Source organism: Epinephelus fuscoguttatus, linkage group LG24 (assembly GCF_011397635.1).
Source record: "Epinephelus fuscoguttatus linkage group LG24, E.fuscoguttatus.final_Chr_v1".
Taxonomy (NCBI): Eukaryota; Metazoa; Chordata; class Actinopteri; order Perciformes; family Serranidae; genus Epinephelus; species Epinephelus fuscoguttatus.
Window position 1 is genome coordinate 6,759,482 of NC_064775.1, and position 24,459 is coordinate 6,783,940.

The window sequence follows — 24,459 nt, forward strand, 5'->3', positions numbered from 1 at the left end:
CACACCCCCTTCATCAAGACAACTCCTCTCACCTGCCTCTACAGCTGCAGCTCATCAGCCAACCAGCCTGGTATAAAAGCTTCTCCAGCACACACACTCTATGCCAGATTGTTCTTCACCCTTGTGCAATACATTCCAGCATTCCTTACCTGCCTGATCTCCGATTATCAACCCTGCCTGCCTCTGACCTGTCTACGCCGTCTGTTTCCCGGTAAACTCACCAGCCTTCTGTCCCCCATACCTGAGCGTTTCTGGTTTCCATCTGCCTGTGGCTGTGTGGTGTTTTCCAGCCATGATGTTTCAGCATGAGTGCTTTCACCAAACTGTCTCCCCCTGAAGACTGTGTGTGGCTCTGAGCCCGAAGAATGAGTTATTAATTGAATATCTTCGTCGGCTCAACTTTCTGTTTATTCTGTGTTCAAATAAAAGTAATGACCAACTGTCACCGAATGCTGCATTTGGGTTCAGTCACATCCATTAGAGCAGTATAGCATGTCATCCACAATCATGAAAAAACGACATAGTATAGTATGCCGTCCAAAATCACGAAAAAAGTTCATAGTATAGCATGTCGTCCCAAATCATGAAAAAACGTCATAGCATAGCATGTGGTCCATAAATATGAAAAAATGTCATAGTATATAGCATGTCGTCCAAAATCACAAAAAAAACTTCATAGTATAGCATGTTGTCCAAAATCCTAAAAAAAAAAGTTACAGTAAAGCATGTCTTCCAAAATCATGAAACAATGTCATAGTATAGCAGGGGTTGCGTTCATCGGATATTCTTTGTCATTGACCGGTTTTTTACAACAATGACCGGAATATTTGAAGGCCGTCGGTCATTTTGACCAGTTGCAATTACCACCCCTGCCCACTTGGCGGCGGAGTGCACAGTCAGTGGTTTAATTGGCTGCCGTTTTCACGCTGCAGAGAAAAGGTCATTCATCTGCTTCATGTAGCATTGTTGACATAACGCCCTGGACACACCAGACGTGGAACCGAAGCGCAGCGCCCAGCAGCGGAGGCAGTTTTCAGTCGGTGCCCGTGTTAACCTGCGGATTCAACGCTTCAGTTCAGCATCTGGTCTATTTTTCACGCAAGCGCTTTTGTCAAGCTGGATAGAGCAGATCGTACCAAACAGGAAGTCAGACGCAGAAAAGACAAGAGAATCCGGCCAATTTTCAAAATAAAATAACGACAACACGCACTGAGGAACATGAGGAGAAAATACCATGTTTACAATATAATTTAAAATAACACAACAGTGCATAAATGAACACATTTTTCAATACCCTAATCACTTCATTACAATTTTAATTTTGTGTCACCGAGCCTACAGGCATAACTACATAATGCCCTGGACACACCGGATGCTAATGGCACGGGTGAGTGGATGTCTGTTCATCTTTTCGTTCATGTCATTATTCATGCACACTTTATAACTTGATTGTTGTATTTATTAAAAATGAACAAACGAAAACTAAATGTCTTTGAATATCTTTATTATCATTTTAAAAGAAAATTAAAATGACCGGTAAAAATAGATTATGACCGGATTTTTATGACCCTGTCGGTCAAAATGACCGGCGACGAAAAAGTCTAGCGCAACGTCTGTAGTATAGCATGTTGTCCAAAATCCTAAAAAAAAAAAAGAAGTTACAGTAAAAGCACGTCTTCCAAAATCATGAAAAATGTCATAGTACAGTATGTCGTCCAAAATCACAAAAAAAGATCATACTAAAGCATGTCTTCCAAAATCATGAAAAAATGTCATTGTTTTGTATGTTGCCCAAAATCATGAAAAATCGTCATAGTATAGCATGTCATCAAAAATCACAAGAAAAGGTCATTCTATAGCAGGTCGTCCAAAATCATAAAAAAAAGTCATAGTATAGCATGTCATCCAATATCATGAAAAAACCTCATAGTATAGCATGTCATGCAAAATCATGAAAAAATGTCATAGTATAGTATGTCGTCCAATATCATGAAAAAACCTCATACTATAGCATGTCGTGCAAAATCATGAAAAAAAAAAAAAACGTCATGGTTTGATCATGGTTTGATCCTTACCCAGGGCAGGTGAATTTATAAAGTCCAACGCCCAAATAAAAAGGCTAAATGCGCCCGGAGAAAAGGTGATATGTGTAGCAGCGGGATAACTCAGTGGTTAAGGCAAATGACCTTAGTGTGGGAGACTGGGGTTCCAAACTGGTCAGGTTGATGGTTTAAACCTCATCCAGGGCAGGTGAATTTATAAAGCCCAACGCCCAAATAAAAAGGCTAAATGCACCTGGAGAAAAGGTGCTACATGTAGCACCAGGATAGCTCAGTGGGTAAGACTACTGGCCTTAGTGTGGGAGACTGGGGTTCAAATCTGGCAAGGTTAATGGTTTCATCCTTATCCAGGGCAGTTGAATTTATTAAGCCAAACGTCCAAATGAAAAGGATAAATGCGCCCGGAGAAAAGGTGATACATGTAGCAGCAGGATAGCTCAGTGGGTAAAACTACTGGCCTTAGTGTCGGAGACTGGGGTTCAAATCTGGCAAGGTTAATGGTTTCATCCTTATCCAGGGCAGTTGAATTTATTAAGCCAAACGCCCAAATGAAAAGGATAAATGCGCCCGGAGAAAAGGTGATACGTGTAGCAGCAGGATAGCTCAGTGGGTAAGACTACTGGCCTTAGTGCGGGAGACTGGAGATCAAATCTGGACAGATTGATGGTTTGATCTTTATCCAGGGCAGTTGAATTTATAAAGCCCAACGCCCAAATAAAAAGGTTAAATGCGCCCGGAGAAAGGGTGACATGTGTAGCAGCAGGATAGCTCAGTGGGTAAGACTACTGGCCTTAGTGCGGGGGACTGGGGTTCAAATCTGATGCTACCATATGCACGTCATGGCACGGCATGGGGGAGCCAGGACGCCGGGAAAAGTGGGGATGTCATCATCCCCACATTTAGTAACATTAAGTGGGTAATAGTAAAGTTATGGTTTGCAGTGAGGTATCTAGGACTGGGTAGTAAGAATGATATGATGACTGGCTAATAGGAATAATAGTGTAGGTAATAGGAAAGGTAGCTGGGACGTGTAGGTAATAGGAAAGGTAGCTGGGACTGGCTAATAGGAATGATAGTGTAGGTAATAGGAAAGGTAGCTGGGACTGGCTAATAAATATCTAGGACTGGGTAGTAAGAATGATAATGGGTAATAGGAAAGGAAAGCAAGGGTAGGGTAGGCCCTGGGTAGCAAGAATGATATGATGACTGGCTAATAGGAATGATAGTGTAGGTAATAGGAAAGGTAGCTGGCAATAGGTAGGGTAGGCAGGCAGGTAGGTTAGGAGAAAATTTACTTAACTGTTAAGAAACAATAAACAAACAATAACTAAAGTGTTTCTTCAGTGACATTTTATGACATTTATCGGAAGAAAAAAATAAAATGTCAAAAAATGTTGAACAAAAAATGTTGAAGACGGAGTCTGACATTTCTTAAATTCAGCCTTCTTTAGTTATTGTTTGTTTATTGTTTCTTAACAGTTAAGTAAATATTTTCCTGTCACACTACCTTCCTGTCCTGTCACACTACCTTCCCCTTCTGCCCTCCTATCATCCAGTCCACCTTCCCTATTACCAGTCCTAGCCACCTTCATGCCCAAGGCCTAGCTACCTACCTTACCTGCATACCCTACCCTTCCTATTGCCAGCTACCTTTCCTATCACCTACACTATCATTCCTATTAGCCAGTCCCAGCTACCTTTCCTATCACCTAACCTACCTTTCCTGCCTACCCTACCCTTCCTATTACCTACACTATCATTCCTATTAGCCAGTCATCATATCATTCTTGCTACCCAGTCCTAGATACCTCACTGCAAACCATAACTTAATGTTACTAAATGTGGGGATGATGACATCCCCACTTTTCCCGGCGTCCTGGCTCCCCCATGCCGTGCCATGACGTGCATATGGTAGCATCAGATTTGAACCCCAGTCCCCCGCACTAAGGCCAGTAGTTTAAACCACTGAGCTATCCTGCTGCTACATGTATCAGCTTTTCTCCGGGCGCATTTATCCTTTTTATTTGGGCGTTGGGCTTTATAAATTCACCTGTCCTGGATAAGGATCAAACCATCAACCTGCCCAGATTTGAACCCCAGTCCCCCGCGCTAAGGCCAGTAGTCTTCCCCACTGAGCTATCCTGCTGCTACACGTATCACCTTTTCTCCGGGCGCATTTATCCTTTTCATTTGGGCGTTCGGCTTAATAAATTCAACTGCCCTGGATAAGGATGAAACCATTAACCTTGCCAGATTTGAACCCCAGTCTCCCACACTAAGGCCAGTAGTCTTTCCCACTGAGCTATCCTGGTGCTACACGTGTCACCTTTTCTCCGGGCGCATTTATCCTTTTCATTTGGACGTTTGGCTTTATAAATTCACCTGCCCTGGATAAGGTTTAAACCATCAACCTGACCAGATTTGAACCCCAGTCTCCCACACTAAGGCCAGTAGTCTTACCCACTGAGCTATCCTGGTGCTACATGTATCACCTTTTCTCCAGGCGCATTTAGCCTTTTTATTTGGGCGTTGGGCTTTATAAATTCACCTGCCCTGGATAAGGTTTAAACCATCAACCTGACCAGTTTGGAACCCCAGTCTCCAGCACTAAGGTCATTTGCCTTACCCACTGAGTTATCCCGCTGCTACACGTATCACCTTTTCTCCGGGCGCATTTAGCCTTTTTATTTGGGCGTTGGACTTCACCTGCCCTGGATAAGGATCGATCTTATGATCTCAGAATACCCAAGCTGTGCTTTAACAGCATGAGCTATTCCACCTCACACTTACTTTGTGTTTCACAAAGCCTTTCATTCTCTCCTCAGGACACTGGCCTTTAAAACTGAGCTGCCCTCGATGAGGATCGAACTTACAATCTTAGAGCAAGCAGCAGTTTAAGAGGCTGAGCTATTGCACCTCATACTTCAGTTGTATTTCACGGAGCCTTTCCTTGTCTCGTGTGGACAGTGGCCTTTAAAATTCACCTGCCCCAGATAAGGATTGAAGTTTCATCCGCTTGATTCCCAAGCAGCGCTTTAACAGCCTGAGCTATTCCACCTCAGACTCCCTTAGTGTTTCATGGAGCCTTTCATTCTCTCCTCTAGACAGTGGCCTTTAAAATTCACCTGCCATGGACTGGGATCGAACATTAAATCTAAGGACTTCCAACTGGTTCTCTAACAGCCTGAGCTACCAGGCCAGAGACACTGCCTGTGTTTCTAAGACATCTTCACTTGCTAACTGCAAAAGAGAGTGACTGTTCACCTGAGAATTGAACCCTGATCCTCTGACCTTTAAACCGGTCTTTTATCTCCCTGAGCGAACGAACTGGAGACACACAACTCTGCCTCCTTGAAGATTTTCTCTTGTCCTTAGAAAAAACATTAAAAAAATAAAAAAGGAAGTCCATGTATAACTAATTTAAAAATATTTATAATATATGTCGAAAAAACCTAAATAACTCAGTACAGTGTGTTGAAAACACCTCAATGTTGTAACTTCACAAGACAAAAAAACGTCAAATGACATGATATAAATGGGGGTCCCTGGAGAACTGCAGACGTGGTGGATGGTCAATGCATGGGACTTTTACAATGTAGGTTTGATTGGTTACCTGAGTATTGTATGTAAAAAAAATATAACCCTCATAAAACGTCTTATTACAGTATGTTGAAAAAAATCATAGTATGGTATTTCTTGAAATGAGAGTCCTAAATCACGAGAAAACATCATAGTATCTTGTGTCATCCAAAATTTAGAAAAAAAAAAAAAAACGTCACGGTATGGGATGTCTTCTGAAATCGGGAAAAAAAAGTCATGGCATAGTATGTCTTTCAAAATCATGAAAAAAACATCACGGTCTACCATTCAGCACACATTCATTGTCATCACTGTACAATAAGTGGTATGCAGTTCATCCGCTGAGTAGGATGATCTCTTCTCTGTTGTATTGGACACAGTTGTATTGAGCAGAGTTGCATCAAAGGTATGACCTTCCACATCTGCAGAGGGCTCCACAGTACTCTCCAACTGTATCACAGCTATAGAAAGAATCAACCAGAGATACATTCAGTGCTTCTCAAAGTCAAGGATGCTTCCTTTGTAGAAGTCAGGTCCTACAGAGGCTAGGCATGGCCCATTCCTAGCATATGGTGATCACAAATTGGAACAGGCTAGCGAGTGCCCAGGTGTGCATCATTGAAGAGGCTTTGTCTTCAATCTTGGAAAATGGTACACAAAGAATTGTGGGTTCTTCTGCCCCGCTGAGAATGCACACATGCTATCTCAAAAATATCCTGAAGGACGGACTCGGTCCCTGGTAGAGTTTGGCAGGATTCATAACATCCTTACAGGTTCCTACTGCTGCTTGAATGTTGAGTACAGAAGAAGAAAACAAAATTATGGGGTAAAGGGAGTAACAATTGACCATTTTAGAGGAAAAGAAAAATGAATTATACTCTGTTAACGCAGTTTTATCTTATTGTCATTGTGCAATAAATCCCATTATAAACTGAGCATGCTGTAATTCAAGTGGTCTGAAAGAGAACAAGACTTCTGCACCTCCTCTGGGCTCTGTTTTCAGGCTTTAGTAAATCTCGCCTGTGATGGGAGTTTGGCCATTAAGGTCAGTTTAGAGAAAGGCTGCTCCTATTGGCTGTTCTACAAATGCAGACATCCCTTTGGTGAAAGCCTATTTAACCTGTTTAATCATCATTTTTTTCCAGACATGAAATTATCCAAATCATCTGTCACTGGTAACCCTTTGAAATAGTCAAGAGGAGTAAAAGAAGCCATCTACGTTAAGCTGGAACGACCATTGTTAAACAGAGGGGGTGGCCTATGACACCACTTGTCATCCACCGACAATACAGTCTTGGGATCCCTCCCCAGACGACCTCACATCCGTTCACCCCTGGTCCCACCTGACCCTAACGGCTCACATGGTGGCCAGGTGGGTCAGCGACTCACACTGTGACCTTAACGACTCTGCAAGGGTTCCCACCCACACAGGGTTTACATCTACTCTACACTTACAAACAGCAACAAATTCACAACTCATAAAGCATATTTACAGGTTGTGATCCCAAATCTCCAGATTTGCCCTCCAGGAAAATGGAGGGAAAAAATAAAATGTCTTAGTTATATTGTTGAGAAATAGTGTTCCAACCACTTCCTCTTCGTCTCTTCTTCCTTTGGCAGTCCAAACAAGCGTCACTTGTGGTTGCACTCAAAACAGCAGTGTCTCCTCAACAGCTCAAACTCTCTGCAGCTCTGCTCTGAGTAGGTTTGTTTGGGGCCTCAGCTCTGTGTCTATTTGTTACATTGTGATGCAACCAAGTAAGTAAAGGCAGGAATGCAAACTAGGCGTTTCAAGCAGCTGAGGAGCTGTGTCTCTGTGGGGAAAGAGAGCTTCCTTTAGCCTGGACTTTGGGCATTTTTTACTTAGCAGACCTTATAGATGCATGAAAATGCGATGCAAAACACTACAGAAGAGGGGAAACTCCAAAAAGCATAAGAGGTCCTCTTTAACCTGCTATTTCCAGGACCTAATGTGGCCCTTGTTTTCCTAATTCATGGATTGAAACAGCTGTAAACAACACAAAAAATAGGCATTTGTGCAGTGTCACCTCCAGTTACCTTCGCATCTGGACTGCACACATACAAAGAACCCTTTTCTTGTTGGGATGTTTTGCAGTGTATTGTAGTGAATTACATCAGCAAACAGGAAGTAAACACAGACCCAAGGTTTTGTCTATCAGTGCAATTCCACTGACATGCTCTATTGCAGAACTGCTTCAGTGGTCAATTTTGTTCAAATACAGCAGGTTGAAATTCACTTTGTGCTCAATCTGAATGCACCTTTATACTGTTTGTATGGCGCACAATGGTTTCTATGGCTACCGTGGCATGACAGCCTGGTCCTGACTCTTCTCTGTAAAGAGACATGAATCTTGCTGGAATCATTTTGACCTCCTTGTCATCTTTGCAGAGTTTTTTAAGCGATGTCCTGCTCTGCACTGGCATCGTTTAGCTTCAGAGGGCCTTGTCTGCAGTGCAGACCTAGAATTACAACAAATAACCTTTAATTTTAATTTCTGCAGAGCTGGCATTTAGCAGACACACTGTTCTTATCTGACAGGACCAAGAGTCGTGGTTGGTCATTGAAGCAAAACACAGTAACGCCTACACTCGCACACACACATACCGCATAATAAAAGGCTGACGGTATAAATTTCTGTGGCATGTTCACTTTTTAATCTGAAAAGCCAAGTGTGCTGTGAAAAAGACAAATTTTACTCCCCAGCCACCCCAAGTTTGGAGTTTGGATTCTGACCAAATTATTAAAAGTGAGGGAGGTTGGAGATAAGGGCTTGAGAGCTGGTGGATGTGTGTGTGGGTGTGTGTGTTGCTGTTGACTCTGTAATTAGGGATTTTGAAAAGCAGCCAAGCAGAAATGACTTTTTATCGGTCCCTGTATGACCTACTAACTATAAGAGAGAGCCAGACAGACCAGAGAGAGACTGAGGACAGAGACAGTGAACACATCTCAGTGACATCTGTGACGAAGAGCCGTTCTAAACAGGCATGCTTTTCAGTCTTCTGTGTCACATCTATGGAACAAATACGCTTCAGTTTTAATCAGCACAAGCGGCCACTTCACTCACAATTTATTTCTGTAACAGCAACCCAACGCATCCTCTGACTTCTGCACATAACTGCTGAGTTTGGGGCTGTGAGCTCTGAGTGCACAACAGCACTACTTCATCAGAATGGATCCAGTGGAAACTCTGACAGCGTCTGCTGCTGCCTGTAGAGAGAATGTGTAAGCGATGATCCACAATGATGTCTTCTCCAGCATGCAGGAGAGGCTGTAGTCCAGACCAGCAGACAGCAGCATTACATTAGTTTGATTGGCCCCAGTGCAAAGATTTTTTCTGCACGCTCGCGCTCAGACACACACATACACAAACAGGTGGTAAATTGGGATAGGGCTGTCCGAGGCTGCCCACACACACATACACTCTACTCAGGCTGCCCCCCTAGTTAGAGAAAATCCAAATACCAATCTTCACAGCAGCTCCTGTGTAACGGCAGTACCAGAAAGTTTGCTGATTTGACAGGGAGTCGGGTTGGTCCAGCATCAGACCCTCCTGGGGTTTGCACTGGCTGAATTCAAATTGCTACAGCAACAGCAGACATAAGTTGCTGCCTGCTCCCCTCCTGGGAAAATAAAGCTGAAATACACTATTGCTGAAAGGCATGCGTTAGAATAGCTGTGTCTACTACTGAACTGGAGGGCATCCCTCCCATCCTGCAAACCAGTCTTTGATCACCACCACAGACAGCAGCCAAAGCATCAAATTTATCAATTCTAATCTAACATCATGCCCTGGACTCAAACCACCACGGCCTGATTTCCCTAAGCAGCAATAAAATCGCCTTCCAACATCAGCCCTAGACCTAAAGACCATAAACAAATGCTTTCTATATGCAAATGTTCTGTTGTATATCAGCTGCCTGTTGAGTGTATCCAAAAGTTCTGCTAGGCCAAGCGAACCCAAAGAGAGCCTAAAGAGCACCTGACAGGAAGTCGTCCCTTTATTTCTAGTGCCATCTGCTGTAACCGTCCAACATCACAGCTCCAGTTACATTTCCTCAGAGCATGTCCCAGCCTTCTTTGAACTGCCTTTTACGTGCCAAACATCAACACCTTAAAGGTGTTAAGGTGTTCAGACTCCAAGCCCCCAAAACGTTCGGTAAATGAGCTACTTCCAGCTACTTCTCTCTGATCCCATTTTCCCTGACTCAGATACCCTGAAGAGCCACAAATCAACCATGAGTCAACACTTTTCTACAGATGTTTCACATTAAAACCTACCAGGAAAGGGAGGCTTACAGCCTTTCATACTCTGGAAGGCTTTTAATGTGAAACAGCTGTGTAAGAAATGTTAACAGACTGAGAAAGGAAACTTTGCAGAGAGCAGAAAGTGTAGCCCAAAATCCCCAAGGATTACTGTATGGCAAAATACTGAATTGGAAATTTGTATAGGAATATGGTCATATGCCCTCAAATCTCATAAAAACTATTCACACAATGTTCAAGAGGTCTTCAGCAGGTAATAACACATGTGAAGTGCATGCTAATTGTCATTACATAGCCATATCCAAAATCAGACTAAGAAACAAAAGACTTCATCTCCAATCTTGGACTTTAACACCACTGACACTCAGCTTAACTTGGAGTCTAGAGTTTGACTTGGAAATACTTGACACTGTCCCCCAAGTCCAAAAATGAAAACGTATCCAATCCGACAGCACCCAATCAAGTTGCAGGAGAAACCATACCAGAGATCATTTCGTTGGTGTACAAAAACTATGTGGTGCTCAACAAAATCCAAGTTGCAGTAAGCAAAACATGTCATTTGAAAATTAAAGATGGAAACACAGCAACTTCCAGCTTTGAAAGGAAAGTCAAGGCTAATATTAACCAAGCTGATTGCTAGCTAACAGCATTGTAACTTTTTAACAAATTCATTTTAATAAATGAATACGACATATTACAAAGCAATCATGATTTTTGTGAATTTAATATATCAATCTGTTGTTCAAATGGCGTTACATTTGGTGAAGAGCACATGATGACTTGGTTTGGACGCAACACTCAAAGTTTAGCACATGGGACTTGTCGGTCTTTACTTGACACTTGACTGGGGACTTTCCTGGGATTTGAATTGGGACTTGAGTGCAAAGACTTGCTTGTGACTTGCAAAACAATGACTTGATCCCACATTGGTGTGAGATCAGCGGAATATAAACATTTGGTTCATTATTTATGGCTAAATGTATCAGTAAAAGTAGTGAACAGTATGTGGCCCTATGTCAGGGAGTAGAGGTATACGAACACATATATATGTAGAGGAATGAGTATTCTGCAGAACAACTCAGATTTGTTTCAGTGAGGATGTATGGGATACTTATTAGTGATGGCCAAATGAAGCTTCATGAACCACCAGTTGTATTTGCTGAACCCACTAGATGGCGCTTTTGGTGTAATGAAAAAGGCTCAAGGGATGGCAATGCAGTTTGGTTTCAACCCTTTGTTGAACAAAGAGTGCCAGAGTGGACCCAAAAAATAAAGAAAAATGCTTCATGAAGCTTCATTTGGCCATTGCTAGTTGAAACCAAACTGCATTACCATCACTTGCTTCATGACGTTTCATTTGGACATCACTAGTGACTATACATCATCAGTGTATTACATACAGTAGATGTCAGTCAGCATGCTGCCAGTTTGGAGAAGCAGGCTGGAGTCTGATACGGAAGCCAGGCAATGTACTGCTGTGGATGGGGGCCAGCAACAAAACGGTACCTATGAATGAGCACCCTTTGCAAATAGCCACTTCATAAAATCCAAACTATCTCTTTAAGGCTGGGACTTGATTACCTCAAAATCTTGTCTTTGTATTCGTTTCAATATGTTCGCCCTGGTACATATGGGTCCATGTCATTGGTCCGACAGCCCATTAGTCCGACGGTCCGCGGTGCTGAAGGGCTCCCGGCGGGCGTATTTCTGCCTTGATGGTGCGCCGTGACCGGCTCTGGGTCAGCTGGGAAAGGCTTGAGGCCAAGCAGGCTCACAGCTTATGTGTTTGTCACTTTCTTTTTCATTTTAACCCACACCATGATCTTTTCCTGACCCTAACCAAGTGGTTTTTGTGCCTAAACCTAACCAGACCTTAACCACAGGGCATCATGATGATTTCGGAACAACGGGACTTCGGAACAATGGGTTTAATATGGTCAGAACAATAGGATGTCGGACCAATGGGCAGTTCCCGGTACATATTACTTCGTTTGTATTTATCAATATTCTTATTTATATTATTGCACAGCAAACCTGGGGGCAAGTAATATTGCAGCAGGGAAATACTGTGCACAATCAAGTAAGGGCAAGGTATACTCATAGAACGGTTCGTATGATATCCTATGGAAAATGTATGCACGATCGGTTGTACAGTATCCTACAAATTTGCACTTCACGATTGATTACATCCTTAACGTACAATTATCTATGTAAAGTTACGGAGGTTAGGTTCAGGCAAGTGAAGGTACTGTCGTAAGGTTTAGGAAAAGAAACATGGTGAAGACAGATCACACAAATCTGAACACGTGACTCCAGGGGAAAGTCCTGGGCAAATGTCAGTTTTTTTGTGATCCATCCACCACCCAAATCTGCCTCCTTACAAGCGCTCAAGACTGCTTCCTTGGTCACGTGATTGCAGCCTTTCAAAATATGTGGAATATGTACGAATTTGGGTGCATTGCTTTTTGTAGGACAGAAAATTGTGAAAGAGCCTGCTAGGGGATGGCTCATTTTTGCTCCGAGCCCCCAATGCTGCTTAATCCAGCCATGTGTGGAAATGCACATATGCTGAATTCATTGAGAGAGTAGGAAAATATAAATGAGGTTTTCAAATGTGACATAATAATCATACTCATTAGAAGTCGTTATAAAACCTCAAAATATAAACATGTATCGCAGGACCTACCTCTCTCTGATGCGAGGCCACTATCTGAGAATTTATGGCAGTGCGCTTGCATGTAATTCATGTCTGTATGGGTTATAAATATTCACTTTGGGGACAATAATGGTTTGCACAATTAAGTTTTATTGAGCTGCATCTGTCTTTCTCTCTAATCGCCTTTTGGTTGCTGCTCACCAGTCTGTCCTGTTGCCCAGTTTGTCAGCAAAAAGCACAGCTAATAATATGTAATTCTCTCAACACTGCTCCCATCTGCCAGCCCTTTCTACCTCTCTTTCTCTCCTTCTCAATTTCACACACACACACACACACACACACACACACACACACATACATGCACTGCAAATGTGCCAGATACTTAAAGCACAACACAACAAAGCTACTTGTATCAGCAGGAAGCAAAAACATGCATTTAAGTGCGTAACAATTTTTAATCAAACCCTTAAAATGTGCTACAATAGCTTAACTGCTGCACACACAGATTTCGCTACATCTCCATGCCTCTCTCTTACAGTAGAGCACTCACACATGCCACATAGAGTGTGTGCAGAAGAGCTGTACTTGCAGTATTTTAAAGTTGAGATGTGGGGAAAGTGCTGGGAGCTGGCACAGGAAATGGGACAATTACATAAAGACTAATAAAACCCAGCGGGGAAATGATAAACAGCAAACAAGAAGGGTTAGAGAAGCAGCCAAGGACATCTGTACAGTATAGAGTTACAGTAAATATGAAGTGTCTGCCTTTTAACACTTATTTTTGACACCTAACTCTGAACACACACACACACACACACACAAAAACACTATTTCCCTCTCATTTTAAAGTAATCACAGTTCAGAACATTTCTTGTAAAGGATGAGATGGAATGTAGAGTGCACTTACTTGTTTACCAGGCAGTTGTGGAAAGACTCAGGGGAAAGTTCTGTCTCTCTCGTTTCCTATGACTCTCATTCATGCACCTCCCCGAGCCCCCTGCTTTTGTCTCCCGAACCAGTTCATTCTGGTTACATTAGCCCCATTCACCCCACGCCCTCACAGTAACACACACACACACACACACACACACACACACACACACACACACACTCCTGGCTATTTGAGATTATAAAAACTAGTATTATCTTTAAACAGAGAGTAGATTTTGAAAGACAAAAAAAGACGTCCTCATGTGGGGACAGTGGGTTTATTTTAATGATAATGTAACTCTATGGGTTAGGGGGTCACTGTTCAAGTCTAAAACTAGAGTCGCAGGGGTCGCAGGGGTGCTGGAGCCTATCCCAGCTGACATTGGGTGAGAGGCGGGATACACCCTGGACAGGTCACCTGACTATCACAGGACTGACACATAGAGACAGACAACCATTCACACCTACAGACAATTTAGGCCCTTTTAAGATAGGAATTGTGCAAATTTGCCCAATCAGTCTTTTTTCAGCATTGGCAGTATAAAAACAAAATTGGGGAGTGCAGCAAAATGCCGCCTACCTACTTTTGTTTACAGAATGTGCCTTTTTCGGGGCAATGGGGGGCGTGAGCAAGTAACAAAACGTGTAGCTCAGCGTGTGACGTAAACAGTGACGTGGGAGGGAAGCCGCGGCTAGTCAGCCCTTCGGCGATTCTCTCGTAAATCAGCCCGTTCTTCACCGTCCCCGTCATCTGACGGTTGATGGCCTCTTCGTTTGCAAGGACAAGGAGGGTGCGCAATTCCTTGTCTCCCCAGTTGCTCATCTTTACAGTGTCTGTCAGGTTTGCGTTTCCCTCTTGCTACTAGCTGCTCGCTAATTCCTGCTATCAGCTGTTTCCTGTTAGTCCACCGCCAGTGGGTCGCACGTGCAACGTCATCAACAGCGCCTCCCACAAGTCTTCAACAGCCCCTCCCATGGCGGAGGGCCGCCTCGGTCTTTTTAAACTAAAACGGTTCCACCAATATGACTACCCTACGAGGCGGAAAATTGGGCACCTCGGATCAACTCGCCTTTCCGCTTCTGTGTGTATAAACCCGCGCAGCTGACCGGCATTCGCGGAAAATCTGGCAGTGTAAAAGAGGCTTTAGAGTCACCAATTACCCTGCATGTCTTTGGACTGTGGGAGGAAGCCAGAGTACCCCGGAGAAAACCATGCCAGGAGCCCTCTTGCTGTGAGGTGACAGTGCTAACCACTTTTGTTTAAATTCTATATGAACATTTTACCTGATTCCCAAATGATTTGAAGTAAGAAGCAAATCCAAGCTAAATCTGGCTTCTATTCCGCTGCCGGGGAACAAAGTTCTGAGAAGCTCACCTGTGTTAGCGTACGAGTTGTACGAAGAATGTGAGTCCATTGTCTTCAATGCTGAAGACACAAAGTTCACATTTATTGTTTGATCCTTGTTTTTTATTATCAACCGAGTGTGAGATCACGTCAGATGTTGCCAAATCTTGTGAGAGAGACATGTCTCAAACAAAGTTAATTTTCTGTTGATTTGTCTGTCTAGTGGAAAATGGTTCCAAAATTTACTTACGTGACTATGGGGCAAAGGCAACGGTTATATTCTGTACTAACGTGTACTTCTTTAATTCTAGTGAATAGATTAGGACCATCGCTAGTCTCCTAAAGGGGCAGGGCATTGGTGAAACCCATGTGACACACATACAGGAAATGAATCTTAAGTGGGCCATCTCAGTTTATCAATAGTCTCTGGACTAATTTAGCAGAAATGCCGTCTTGTGTTTACAGACATTAGTGTAGTGTGCTTTTGATAACACTAGATGGCACATAAAGGTGTCCACGAATGAGGCCAACAGGTCTAAGTTCAGCAGAATGCAGCAAATCCAAAATGTAATGTCGTCATATGAGAATGCAGGGTTGTTGGAAGTTAGGCCAGAAGCTGCAAAAGTGCTCAATCAAATCCTGTTTCCAAACTTTACTTCCACTTTGTTGATCATATAGAGCCGCATCAGCAAAGTGATAAAAGCAGCGCTTGTAACTCAGCTATAGCAAGAAGATCTCTTTTCAGCCTTTGTTGTCTCTTTGATCATTGTGTAACTTTTCTTATCAGACACAACTGAATCAATTCATGCCTCTGCTTTTATCTTACACCCATAATGTGGAGCTGAACTTCATCAAGGGAGACCAAGCAAGAATAACAGCAGAGCAAATAACTATTTTGAAGCTATGATGTCTTAGAGAAGCTTTGATGGTATTTAAACAGGCCGAGAGGCATGTTGGTGGAGTTTCTTTGACTCAAATAAAAACATCATTCTAAAACTGCTTGATGACACCTAAAGCCCCCTCCAGTGTATTTTGACATTTTTATACTTCATATTTCTCGGAGTCATGTTCTGACACATCTATGACCCACCAGGCCCAAAAGACAAGCTCCCTTCCCCCAGGTCTGGCTCCAGAAGGGGGTCCCAGTGTCCCCTTACTGGGTGAGGTACTCTTTTCCCGAATGTGCTGTTTCATCAACGTCCTCTTGAAGTGCACTTAGTCTTGCCCTTCCCCTGGGACCACTTTGCCGTGGGAGACCATACCAGGGGCTATTAGCTCCGGACAACACAGCTCCCAGGATCACGGGGACATGCAAGATGGCGGTTCTTGGAGGGGAGAGATCGTGGATACAAGCAGCCAAAATGAGTTTGCTCCAAATGGTGGCTAGGCTCAGTCTTTGTATTAGGGTAAGGAGCTTGGACATCTGGAGAAAGCTCGGAGTAGAGCCGCTACACCTTCATGTCATGTGGTTCGGGCATCTGATTAGGATCCTCCTAGGTGCCTCTCAGTAGAGGTGTTTTGGCCACATACAACTGGTAGGAGGCCTCAGGGCAGACCCAGGACACGCTGGAGGGATTATATATCTCATCAGGCCTGGGAACGCCCCACGATCCCCCAGAAGGAGCTGGAAAGCGTTGCTGAGGAGAGGGACGTCTGCAACCTCAGCCTGTTTCCATAACCGCTTAATCCCTGGAGCCTATCCCAGCTGACAGTGGGTGAGAGGCGGGGTACACCCTTGACAGTTCAGAAGACAATCACAGGGCTGACACATAGAGACAGACAACCATTCACACTCACAATCACCAATCATACCTACAGTCACTCTGGAGTCAGTTAACCTGCATGTCTATGGACTGTCGGAGGAAGCTGGAGTACCCCAGAGAAAACCCACGCTGACACAGGAAGAGCAGACTCCAAACAGATGGGCTCCCCCACCCCAGGTTCAAACTAGGAGCCCTCTTGCTGTGAGGCGCCAATGCTAACCACTGCATCACCGTGCCACCAAACACAAGTCATAATTTTTTCAAAATAACCCTTGAACCATCAATTTTTCAGTACAACCGAAGACGAAGAAAAGGGGTCCACAACAAGTTGTTGTGTTACTCTAGATATTCCATGATGCCCTGGAGATAATATAGTTTGATTAAGCTTTGTAAGTGAGCATAAGAGCAGTTGGCAGTGTGTCATGCTCCTGATCAAAGACAGCAATATAACCTCTGATATAATGCTTTCATTATTCATGAGAAATTAGCTTGTACTTGTCAATGGGAAAATGAATAAAGATTTCACAGGAGCAAGCAGCATACATTACACTGCCTCTTCCTTTCTGTCTCTCATAGAAACATAGGCATGTAACGTCTGTTGCATTCTACTCCATCACTAGTGTCTGCAAACTGAATCTACCTTTAAAACTCAACAGTCTTCTGCATGTATGTAACCTTTACTTAATCAGGTCCGTCTCATTAAGATAAAGTCACAATCAGGAGGCAGCATCAAAGGTCAAAACGCCTTGAAAAAAGTAAAACTAACACCACTAAGATGGCAAACAAATGGATTGCTTGGTCCTTAGTAGGGATGCAAACTATTGGATTTTTTTGCCGATATCTGGTATGCTGATATGTTACAACTCATCTGGCAGATAACCAATACCGATACTGATTAATCCACTTTTTTCCCTACCTAATTTTAGTGATCCTCAAATGTCTTCTGCATGGGATTAACATCATATTATGCACGCATGCTCTTATTGTGATGGCCCTCCAGCAGATGGACACATGAAATACAATGTTATACCAATGACTCGCCGATATTACCATGCAACCCTAGTGTTTATTATTGTTAATTTCTATAAAGAGTGAGTGGATTTTTATTTTTGGAGCAATTATTTTCCCTTTAAGTCAACCTGAAATTCTCAGGTACACAATGACACCTTGACTCTGGTGTCCATTCTCTAACTGTAGCGGGGTGACTTTATTGGTTTCAAGGTACCATTTCCTGCAAAAATGTCCTGAATCGCTCGGGCTCTATTAAAAGCGCCTCTCCGTCACAATTGGAGAAGTGTTCGTCCACCCTGTGAGGATAATCCATGGTGGTTCCACTGATTTTGAAATTTCGCAGCCGTACTTTGAACTCCTGGAAGGTAGATGTAGTGTCGACAAAACACACTGACGACGTCTGTAAAATCCAGTATGCCCCCATTTTCCATGAAGGTGAAGAGGTTACTGAAGTGGAATGAGACAACTCTGTTTAGCTCTGCCCTCTGCTGTTATATCCTCTGATTGTAGCCACTTCATTCAACCCCTTTTCTCCAGCACTAGGCAACCACTGCGTTCTCCGTGGTCACAGCTTCCTCTCAAGGGAGGGCCAAAGCTCTGTACACCAGTGCAGTCAGTTCCAATACACATACCCCATTGCAAGGTACTGCAAGTATATAGTGGTCCAACTAACCACGATGTCATATTTGCTGTCGGAGAATTAGTCTCCCTGAAGTCTTGCCATTTGACCATAACCCTTTGGCATCTGGCCTTGTATGTTTCAGTATCATATGAGTTGTCTTTGAGTGCATTGACCAACCTGCCCTCAACTGCATGTTTGCCCTCTGGTATTGTGATCAATATTGATGTATTATTTTTCCCAGGGGAATCCATTTCCTTCTTCATAGCACTAGCCCAAATCTCTGACTCATAGCTTGCTTGAAGGTTTCTTGTACATTACACATCACTATGTAGCAAGTAGTCAACAGTGGGCGGTGTATGATTATCACATTCTACTTTATACTCATAGTCTTTCAAGTACTGAGGGCATGTCCTCTCTATGTTGGCATCACATGTACTATGACTACTTTCTCTACTCTCTAGTTTTGGCCATAATTTAGTAAATATTCATTTGTAGGCAAGCACATATCAGAACACCAGATAAATTGCTGAAGTGCCTTGATGAAAGTCGACTTTCCCTGAAATGTACGGGAAAAATTGGAAAGGTATTTTCGTATTAAATATGCCTTCCAATATTCCATGCATCTCTGACCCAACGTTATTGGACATTCCCAATATATATATATATATATATGCCACTGATTGGCATCCCTCACATTCTTCAGCAGTTTGAATTCTCTTCAGTAAAGTCTTCTTTCTGGGGTAATTGAAAAATTTAATTAAGCACTTCCATCCATATCCATGTATGTGAGTTGATGCACTTTCATGTAAAAGTCACAATAGATGTACCAGTCCTCCTTTTGAATATCAGTGTTATCTTAATTTTCCCATTTATTTTTAATAATCCATGGAATGTTTTTTTCATAAAGCTCTTATGCAGTCTGGGCATAATATATCCTGTTTAACTCTGACAAATAAGCTCCTAACTCTGGATCATCCATACCTAGTGGGTCATTTTTAACAACTTGATCAAAATAATGATGTAATTGCCTTTCCAGAGCATATTTTTCTTTTAAAATTTGGAAGTCTTTTTAATTGTCTCCTTTCCATTATTGAGTTATTCCTTTTGGCTATCCAGTTTTGGATCAAGTGTACAGTTGGTTAGGCTTTAAATAGAGGTCATAGGCACATCATCCAGTTTCTCTTCGTTCATCTTGTAATTTATATTCCTCTGCAACAAAGTCACAGAATTTAAGTTGACATCCCAAATCATTATTACGTAATGATCTTGGCAGCACAGATTCATCAATGGTCTAATTTAAGCCAAGTAGAGGCAATATTTGAAATGTGGTACAGACATATTTCCTTCCATTTCTGGGAGTTGTCAAGTTTCAAACCTAACCTAACTCTGGGTTTTTTCCAGTGCCAAATGAACCTGGAAACAATTGGATCCCATTCAGAGAACTGACTGATTTCTTGAAAACAAAAAAAGTAGACCTGGGAGAATGTTCATTTCTACAGTTTGAACTTTCTGACTGAGACTCATGAAAGGGTTAAAGTTCAATTTCTGTATATCAAATTTTAGTAACACTGAGTATCCAGATTTTCTAAGATGATCACATTAAATGATACATTAAGCTGGCTGTTATCTGCATAACAATAGTAGGCAACACTCTTAAACTGCTGAATGATAACAATAATAATAATAAGACAAAGGGGAAGCATATAAACAGAACATGATGGGACCAAGGATTAAACCTTGTGGAACCCCACACAACATATGAGCCAACAATGAGACAAAATCATCGATAGTCATCCTGAAAGATTTCTCTGAAGACATGACAACAAAGATCGCAGTGCAGTTCCATCTACGCCGACACTCTTTGCTTTTGTCTCTTCAGCTAGATGGTAAAATCTACAGTGTCAAAGGTGGCAAATGTCTATCAATACTAAAATGGAATGATGACTAACTAGATACTGCATTCATCAGAATTTTGTTGGTAGCTTTTAACACTATGCAGCTGGCGAAAATGTTAGGTTGTTTCACCATTTCCAGTAGTTGTTTAGCAACAGCCTTTCAGTGATTTTTGTGACAATGGGTAATTTGGAGATAGGTCTGTAATTATGAGGAAGTGTTGGATCAAAGCCAAGGGGCTGAATACAGGCTTGTTTGAAATAGTCTGGGAACAAACCAGAGCACAAAGACTCATTTACAATCAAGAGAAGACAATGGTAAGTGGCCTCTTTAAAAAAACGTCCAGGGGAAAAGTGACAAGGTCACAGAAGGATAAGTGCATGCGTGACAAAATATCAAGCAGATTATTCAGGGGAAAAGAGGTAAATTCACCCAGCAGCCTGGGGGAGGTTTGAAAGGGCAGAATAGGGGACTGATAGATGTATCTGAAGGAGGTTGTGTGCAACTTTTGTGGCCTATCCTCCCAAATGGTCGGGGTGCTTGCAAAAGTAGTTGATGTTTGTGTTTAACAGTCTTGGTCCTTTGCGGTCAGGATGGAGATTATCCCGCTTTTAGGGATCCAGAAATAGTCAGAGTGGTTGAAAAATCCAAGACCAGTCGCAACACAGAAGTTGAGCAGCCACTGATGCATGCTAAAAATGCAGCTAAAATTCTCACAGGATGTCCTCCGTGTCAGAATAGAACCACGGAAAATGCACATTTTCCAAGGCTCTAAATCCTAACCGCCAGTGCCTCAAAGTCCTGCTGTAGTTTAACAGATTGTCAAAGAATTTGTGCTGACATGCACGATACTAGTGAGGCCGCACAACAGTTGTGCAAGTTTTCCAAGAGTTTTCCAATGCAGCATTGTCATATGTGTCGTCAGGTGGCCCAAATTGTTTTCACTAATAACCTAACCATGCCTCTTGAGTGGTTGCACTGGCTGAACATAATTTCTAGACATTGCTGATAGACATGCAGTAGTGCTTTAATGTAATTATGTGACACTCTGGATGCCAGGGTACAACAAAAAGAAAAGGAGTGATGTGATCAGTTCTCTTCATCTTTAATTGCAGCCTGTCACCTGTGTTTAGGGAGAAGATGTAGAAGTGTTAGAGACCAAACCAGAGCTAAACAACAGGAAATATTGCACTTATATTCGTGGACACAAACATGACTTCAAATGAATGTTACTGTGTGACCACTAGATGATGTTTTACACCTTGGGAAATCAGTGATCAAAAAGATAACAGAGACCAAATTGCAATGGGATCAGTCTAGCCACGATACAATGATGTGTCACTTAAAGTGACTGTCGGCCAGGAGTGTAAAGTGGCCCTTTCCCAACTCAATACCCCCCTACTTCCAGGCCCCTTGCCCGGACCACACCCATCTTAAAACTTCATTTTGATCCCAACAACGGTCATGACGTAATTGCATTGACAAAATCTGGAGGACAGGTGTCCTTTTCTAACATGTATAAATATTCACAACAGAAATTATTTGAGGTACTTTAGACGTGAAGACATAAAGTATATGAACTCTTTTGGACTATCCTCACATACAGCAGAATCCATCCAGGTCAGGTCAGGTCTTTGAAGGCAACTGGACTTGCTTGCTATTCTTGAAGACAATTCGCCTCTCATCCAAGAAGCTTCTTCAGTTCTAATTGACTGGTACAGTGTTGCAGCCTTTAAACTCTGTGTGGGTGAGAACCCTTACAGAGCCGCTAAGGTCACAATGAGTCGTTGACCCACCTGGCCATTGTGTGTCGTCAGAGTCAGGTGGGACCAGATGTGAATGAGTGTGAAGTCGTCTTGGGAGGGATCCCAAGACTGCATTGTAGGTGGGTGATAAATGGTGTCGTAGGCAACCTCCTCTTTTTAACAATGGTTGTTCCAGTTTGACATAGACGGCTTCTTTCACGCCTCAAGATGTGCACATTGCTATTTCAGTGTGCGCCTTGCCTCTGTTTTGCTTCTTCTCAGTGCAAATTGTCAAACTGCATTTATATGCCTTGTTCAGTGGGATAATTATGAGAAAGAAAATGTCAGAGATATACCTAACCCATTCAAACAGCAATGGGTTGTTGAGAACGATCAATCCCATCGTGCAGAAATAAAGCTCCTGTATTTAAAGTGATTAGTTGAAGAGAAATAAGTGTAGAAGATTTTCCAGACATTTATCCCGCAATTAGTCCTTGGCAGAAAGTGTGAGACCTCTACTAAGAGTCTAGTATCGTGTTTTACTGCTCACTGAAGGCAGTTCATCAGTGATCAATGAGGAGAAGAAGAAAAAAGCAATACAGGCCACTTGTTCCCTGAAAACATTACAGCTGCTCAGTAAGTATACTAACAACAAGACAGAGATCAATACATCTGATCTAGAAGGAGGGGTTGACATATCACCCTGATTGGGTGTGCAGTGTGGACAACAGAAGACACACCATCCTGGATAGAATCAATAGGAAATCTATTGCTATTCCAGGCAAGTGGTATTTAAACCAAGTTCTTCTCAAAGTGAGTTGTCCAAAGTGTGCGTCAGGATCGATGACAAGTCTTGTTATTCCTGTCTGTTTCTAGAGGAGAAATGTTGTGGAATATTTTTAAATGCCTACTGTACACAGGCTTGTCGACTATTTTATTATTAAGCAATAGCTCATGACAGGCAGTGGTTGTGATTTTATTGCAGTTAAGGGTCATTGGCTTTGCGTCCCCTTAACTGTTAAAAGCACAATGTATCACGGCCTGGACTGAGCCATTGCTTTTATAAAACATTAACCAATTATGGCAATATAAAGGCTATAGATATATTCCAAATCAAACTGTTTTTATGAATGTGTTCATAAAGCATTGTTCTTACAAAGAAATAGACCTTCCAGGCTGTCTGTACATAGCACAAGGCAACGTATGTATGTTGGGATCCAGCACCTTCCTTACTGCTTTCAAGTCATCTCCTGATCTTAACGCATGACGAACTCTTGTGTCGAGTTCTTTCTTTCTAAGGGTCCTCACAGTGCCAGTGGAAAGGGATGCAGTTCAAAACTGAAACGTTCTTTTAATACAAAAAGGTGCAGGGAAAAACTGAGCACTGTGGCATGAGCTGGCAAAACAAAAAGGCAAAAAGGTCAGCAGGCAGGGAGACAAAAGGTGTTCAGGCAAAAACAAAGCAGGCAAATAGTCCAAAAGAGGTTTCAAGCAGAGATGGACGTGATGGGAACAAACTGGCAACGAGTGGCTGATCAGACCGGGCTTGTATACAGGTGGAGGAATTGACCAGGAGATGAGCTGCAGGTGAGTAGGTGGAAGAGCGGGAAATCTGGATGTGGGTCAACCATGCCCAGCCAGCAGACACGGACAAGACAGACAGCAACACAAGGGAGGGGGAAACAGGGGAGCAAAACCTCAAACCCTGACATTAAATGGCTGACAGGTTTCCATAGAATCCTAAAACCTAGAAATGAGTCAGCACTTTAGCACTCCTGGTCCATTCATCCCCCAGTTGTGTCTTATCTTGTCATTACAGACATTACAGAAGGGTGCTGGTGACTGGCACATCTGGGTCATGCTGTACTGTGCGTTATCATGATTGGGCTGCAGGTGCCGCCTCATGCCGCCTGACACCAGCAGAACATAAAACTAGTGACGAATCGGACAGGAAGGATAAGGAGAGAGCAACTGTCTGTGGACACCACATGCTTTTGCCTCTACATTGGACCCGTTGTCACTTTGATTTGCACCAAAGCAGCTGAAACTGATTCACTTGTGCTTCCCAAATGGACAGATTCAGATCCAGGCAGATCCATCAATACTGGTGACTTCAGGTTGTTCAATCATTGTGACCATTTGAACTCTACAAGGAGCTTTGTGATCTGGTCTAGCTGTCTAGAAACATGGAAACTGAAATAATTTTACACGAAACTCACTTTGTTCGTGTGTATACCGTATCTATAAAAACAGAACGAACACAAGTCGTTCTCAAATTAACCCCCGTCTTTCATTATCTGCCTATTTATGCCAAAAACAAATGTTCCAAATATCAAACAACTTTAAAACAAACCTCAAATGCAGGATTATAAAGAGAGAGAAATAATTACAAAATGAACACATAACTTTTTTAACCAATGTTTCTACAAAAAAAAGTCAATAACCTGACAGAATAAAGATTAGCCAGAGTTTTCTGTCAAAGCAAAGCTAACTTAAAGACACCCAACAAATTTCAAATGCTAGAGTTCACAGGCAGAACAAACCAGGAAAAAAAACAAGTCAGTGAAGCC

The 24,459-nt window shown here is 42.6% G+C and overlaps 1 protein-coding gene across 1 annotated transcript in view; it reads right to left on the reverse strand.

Moving 5' to 3' along the window:
* mdka (midkine a) overlaps nt 1-13,614 on the reverse strand; it is a 40,925-nt gene extending 27,311 nt beyond the window's left edge. Inside the window, exon 1 of the mRNA XM_049570519.1 lies at nt 13,488-13,614. The gene's annotated coding sequence lies outside the window, so the exon portion shown is untranslated. The remainder of the gene's footprint in view (nt 1-13,487) is intronic.
* Between the last annotated feature and the right edge of the window lie 10,845 nt (nt 13,615-24,459).